This window comes from Lynx rufus, unplaced genomic scaffold (genome assembly GCF_022079265.1).
Source record: "Lynx rufus isolate CCGP_SWC_20201006 ecotype Redwood Valley unplaced genomic scaffold, mLynRuf1.p SCAF_2, whole genome shotgun sequence".
NCBI classification, from domain to species: domain Eukaryota; kingdom Metazoa; phylum Chordata; class Mammalia; order Carnivora; family Felidae; genus Lynx; species Lynx rufus.
In genome coordinates this window covers 164,149,123-164,154,455 of record NW_025814834.1, presented here as the reverse complement: position 1 = coordinate 164,154,455, position 5,333 = coordinate 164,149,123, and the positions used below count along the sequence as shown (strand labels likewise).

Genomic DNA, 5,333 nt, shown 5'->3' with positions numbered 1-5,333 from the left:
GAAAGTTCTGACAAAAACTTACAAGATAAAATCAGACCCAGATAAGGCAGAACATTTTTGTTTTAAAGGCCCTGAAATAGTTGACAGCTGGGTGTAATACTGATTATAAAATTGCTAAAAAGGAAAATTGTTACAGTTAAAACAATCAGAAAAACAGAAACATGGTGTCTAGGCATTGTTAGAACAATTACTGAACAACTCTGGAGTGATTCATTTTTTTAAAAATTAACTTCTTCAGCCTACAGATAGCATCTGGAGATGAAGAGTCATTGGACAAAGGTTCAGAATTCACATTAACATTGGATTTTGAAACTAGACACTTCTGGAAAACATGGTTCCACATACTGTGTATTACTTTTCTGGGGAAGCCATAGACATACTGATAAGTTTGAGGAAGGTGAGAAAGGAGAAGAATAGGTTATAGAAAGAGGAAGGAGGAAAAGTTGGATAATGCTGAAGTTGACCCTAATTGTAATTTTTTGACTGTGTACCTTTCATACATTTCTAGAAAAAAAGCTACCCAACCCACTGAATGCATGCAGCAGGAAGAAGCAAGTACACTACTGTGAAGCTTGAACAGGTAATGGATATGTCAGGGCACCAGGCTCAGTAGGCGGGGATTTAGTCATTGCTACAATAATTCTTATTGACAGTGTTTACAAATAACTTCTTTACGAGTGAATGGTTTTCATTTTAACTTCCTTCCTCCTTTTAAAAGTTTGCTTGTCACTCAAATGTTATCAGAAGTAGAAATAAAGCTCTTACAGCACTTTCTAGGGGCTTGGGTACCAACATAGGTGATCTTTTCAGGCCCTGCACTGAGGGAGGACCTAATAGAAGCCACATTGAGGTTGGGCATGGCAGGGGAGACCGTAGTGTTGGAATGGTCACTAGACAAATAGGGATGATAATATGCTAGTGTGGTTCAGAGGTTCTTAGATCTTTTGTAACACTCCAGCAAAAGAATTTATTCTTTGTTTCTTTAGAAAAATTCCACATTTTCTTTCCAGCAACTAAAACCTGCTTCATGTAAAAACCACTTCATATGTGTATTTATGCTAACCAGCCAGACAAGCCAAGTTGAGTAAATTCATGTTCTTCTTACATTTTCACACTGCACAGTTTGAATTTTTCAGAGAATGGGGTGAGTGGGGGAAAGAGGGTACACTGGCTTTTGTGTGCTTCTTTGTGGGTTCATCCTCATATATATTAAAATCTTGTTTGTAGGCACTTTCACTTAGGCTATTGCTTATCTTCAAGATTTATGAAGCTATGTTTGTGACCAAAGGTCTGGTAACTTGGTCCAGAAGGAAATGGTGTCTATTAATCATTGTGAGGGGCCTGTGCAGAAAATCTTCATCTTCTTGCCAATAGCTATTGAAGGAGAAGAATTGTTTTCATAATATACAGGCTGGATTTTGCAGTTAAAAATTAAATGGGCTGCAACCAAGAGTCAGGTTTTATTAGTTTTTTTTTTTTATTTCTCAACTAGTGTTGAGAAGCTTAGAATAGAAAGTATAAATTTCTCATTTTGAACCATAAATTTAAATTCTTGTTTTATCAGTAATACTTTCATTTCTCAACTGCTCTATTTTACTTTGCTTTGAAAGCCCTGGATTTGGTACAATCTGTTTCTCGATTGACATGCCGAATGTTCAAATGTATGGCAGCAGTCTGTTGGCAGGGCACTAGTAGAACATCAGCATCATCACGGGGCATGTAGAGAATGCCTGCCTTACACACATTTGTAACGTACCGTAGGGTTTTCAATGTGTATAAAATATTTAAAATATTTTATTAAAGTTGTAAAACATAAATCCCGCACAAACGAAAATAAACCCAGTCAAAACAGGAATGGTGAACCTTCTGTGGGCTAGAAAAAGGAGACGAGTTGAGGAGATGATGGTAATGCTGAACAGGTGTGAAGGTCTCTGAGGAGGAGGGAGGATGGACTCCCCAGGAAGTATGAGTGTCTGTTTTCTCTCTCACTTCCTGCCTGGAGTCACACAAGAAGGCCACTTCTCAGTATCATGGAGTCCCCATGTCACCATGTCAGGAATGCCATAAAATAGAGTTAGGGGCAGAGGGTTTAACGGAACTCTAGTGGTACTGGGGTGGCATAGTGTGCTAATTTTTCTCCATATTCTTAAGGAGGACAGCTGTTAGCTGTGAGAGGGAGAGAGAGAGAGAGAGAGAGAGAGAGACTTGATAGATCTGAGAAAGTCTCATATCCTTGATGAGGGACACTACAGAGGAAAGAAGTGTGGACCATAAAATCAAAGACCAGGTGGGAAGTTGGCTGCCTCAGCGAATGCCAGTGTGGACTGAAGACACATCTGAGCATTGACTGGGACTGGAATCTCACTAGATGGCAGCAGAGTGTAGGACCCAGGATCTATAGGGGAGAATCAGCTACCTTCCCTTCACCTCTGAGCTCCTACTTCCCACCCTTGCTTCTTTTTATTTTTCCTTCAGTTTCTTTTCTTTCTTTTTTATTTATTTATTTTTATTGGAAAACAGACACAGGGCATATAACAGGATAAAAATATGGAAGGCCTCATGCATTTGTGTGTCATCTTTGGGCAGGGGCCAGGCGAGTCTTCTCTGTATGGTTCCAGTATACGTGCTGCCGAAGCAAGCATTCCTACTCCTGCTTCTTATGATGACCCTTCTTTGGGAACTTATATGCTATTTCTCTGAGAAAAGCAGAGATGACAAATTCTAAATTGGTTGAATTTAACCTGGAATGGCTGAATTTACTCTTTTTTTTAAACTATATTTTAAAAACAGTTTATTTATTTTAAGAGAGAGCGAATGGGGTGGGGGTGAGGGCTTAAAGAGAGGGAGAGGAGAGAATCCCAACCAGACTCTGCATTGTCAGCACAGAGCCTGATGCAGGGCTTGAACTCATGAACTGTGAGATCATGACATGAGCTGAAACCAAGAGCTGGCCACTTAACCGACTGAGCCACCCAGGTGTCCCTGAATTTACTCTTAAAGTAGTAAAATTTTGTTTCCTGTTTTCAAATACAGCTCTCAGCACCACCAACTCCCAGAATACTGCAAGGTCTAATCTCTTAATAAATTCCTTTTTCTGTATCAGTCACGGCAGTTCTTTTTCTCTGATTGAACCCTATTATAGAAGTTGACGTTGGATGTGGTTCCAGAAGAAGAGAACCTTAAGGATTGGTATCATGAATTGGCTCTGGATGTTTTTTGGAATTGGTTCTTGGGTGTGATTAGATTTAAAGGCAGTAATAACCTTGTTTCCATTGGTAAAAAGAGCACTTGTTTTTCATGACATGCAGTGGCGAAATAGTACTTAAACTGTCAGCAATAGACACTTATAATCCAATCCCTATGTAAGGCAGAGGTTCCTTTCAGGACAGTTATAGAATTTTGGGTCCTGAACAAGGCTTTGAGTGGGGAACTTAAAACCCTGAGTTTACAATTTTCTTTCCCCTAGTTGTCCAGGTCACTCAGAAGCAACCAAAACACTCTATTAAACTCCTGATTTGTTCAGGACTGAGAGGAATCCTAGAATGCCCAAACTAGGAAAGTCCCAGGCAAACCAGGAAGAGTTTATATTCACTAAAGTATTCTATGACAGCGTTTACTTGATTGCAGAAATTACAGCCTGCAAGGACTTGGAAGATGCAGAAATAATCATTTCAACCACGGCTCGATTCAATTCACTGTTTGGTCTGTTTGGAAGACAGGCAGATCTTGGAGAATGAAAGTGGATTACTGTAAACTTAATCTGGTAGTGAATCCAGCAGCTCTCCCTTTCCAGATGAAATTTTGTCACTGGAGAAAATCAATACACCTTCTGGCATTTGGTAATTATTGACCTATTGAATACTTTTTTTCTCTATACTAATTAATAAAATTGTTAACAAAACCAATTTGTTTTGACTCAGCCCCTTTATTATCCTACCTCAACTATCTGTATCAACTCTCTAGCATTTTACCATTATTAGGGTGTATTACCAAGGTTCTTCACATAAAAAACCAATTGGATACATAGAACATAGGAAGAGATTTATTATGAGGAATTAGCTCACACAATTTTGGAGGTTGAGAAGTCCCAAGATCTGCTACTTGCCAGCTGGAGACCCAGGAAAGCTGGTGGTGTGATTCTAGTCTACATCTGAAGACCTGAGAACCAGGGAGCCCACTGTGTAAATTTTATTCCAAGGGCAGAAGACTGATGTCTCAACTCAGCAGGCTGCCAGGTAGGAAACACAAAAGAACAAATTTCTCATTCCTTTGCCTTTTTGTTCTATTTTGTTCTTTTTGAAGGCTGTCAATAGATCAGATGAAGCCCACACACATTGGGGAAGGCAATCTACTTTATCAAGTCCACTGATTCAAATGCTAAGCTATCCAGAATCACCCTCACAGACACACCCCATAATAAGGTTTAATCTGGGCATTCCTTGGCCCATTCAAGTTGACACATAAATTTAATTATCATACAGGGATTAGCAAATTGTTTCTCTAAAGGCCCAGATAGTAAATATTTTGGGCTTTGTGGGCCACATAGAGTCTATCCTCCTTCTCCTTTTTCTATTCAATGTGAAAACCATTCTTTGTTCCCAGACTGAACAAGATTGGACTGAAAAACCCAGATTTGGCCCATAAATTATCATTTGTCAACACTTCTAGTTCATAGGTAAGTGACCTAGTTAATACAACCACCAATTTCCACAGATAACTGGAATCTCAGAAAAGTTTAATAACTTGCCTACGTCACACAGAGAATAAATGTATTATCTTGGATTTTAAAAAGTTCTTATAAGATTCAAAAACTATTAATCTTTTCATTGCACTGATTCTTCTCAGATTTGATCTTTTTTACTGTTTTATTGTCACAAATGAGGAGTGATCCTACTTTGTGATCCTATTATATTATATATAATAATATAACTTGTTGACAAATTACTGTTTGAAAGACTATCTAACCATTGATTCCACTAAAACGGAAATCAATGCATTTGACCAACATTTTCATTATTATGCTAATTAGTTTAACAAATATTTATTGAAGATCTACCATGTGCAAAGCACTCTGCTAGGATCTGGAGACATAGTGACAAAAATTCTTCCCCCTTTCTTTTTTGTTCAAAGATTTTTCCCTTGCTCAAATTCTTGTCAGGTTCTTTTGAGATTTTTTCAACTAGGCTTTGACTTTTTTATTTTTGTGTTAATCTCTGCATTGTCCAGTTTTAGCAAGAACACTGCTGTATCAGTTTAACCAGAATCCCCCATTCTCGTTGGGGTATTCTGGGGGTATACTTGACTAGGTCCTTCATCTTACATCATCCCTCAGG

At 38.5% G+C, this 5,333-nt stretch overlaps 1 pseudogene; it reads right to left on the bottom strand.

The window, feature by feature from the left end:
* Positions 1-2,541: 2,541 nt before the first annotated feature.
* On the bottom strand, positions 2,542-2,640 carry LOC124516756 (uncharacterized; annotated as a pseudogene).
* Positions 2,641-5,333: the final 2,693 nt, after the last annotated feature.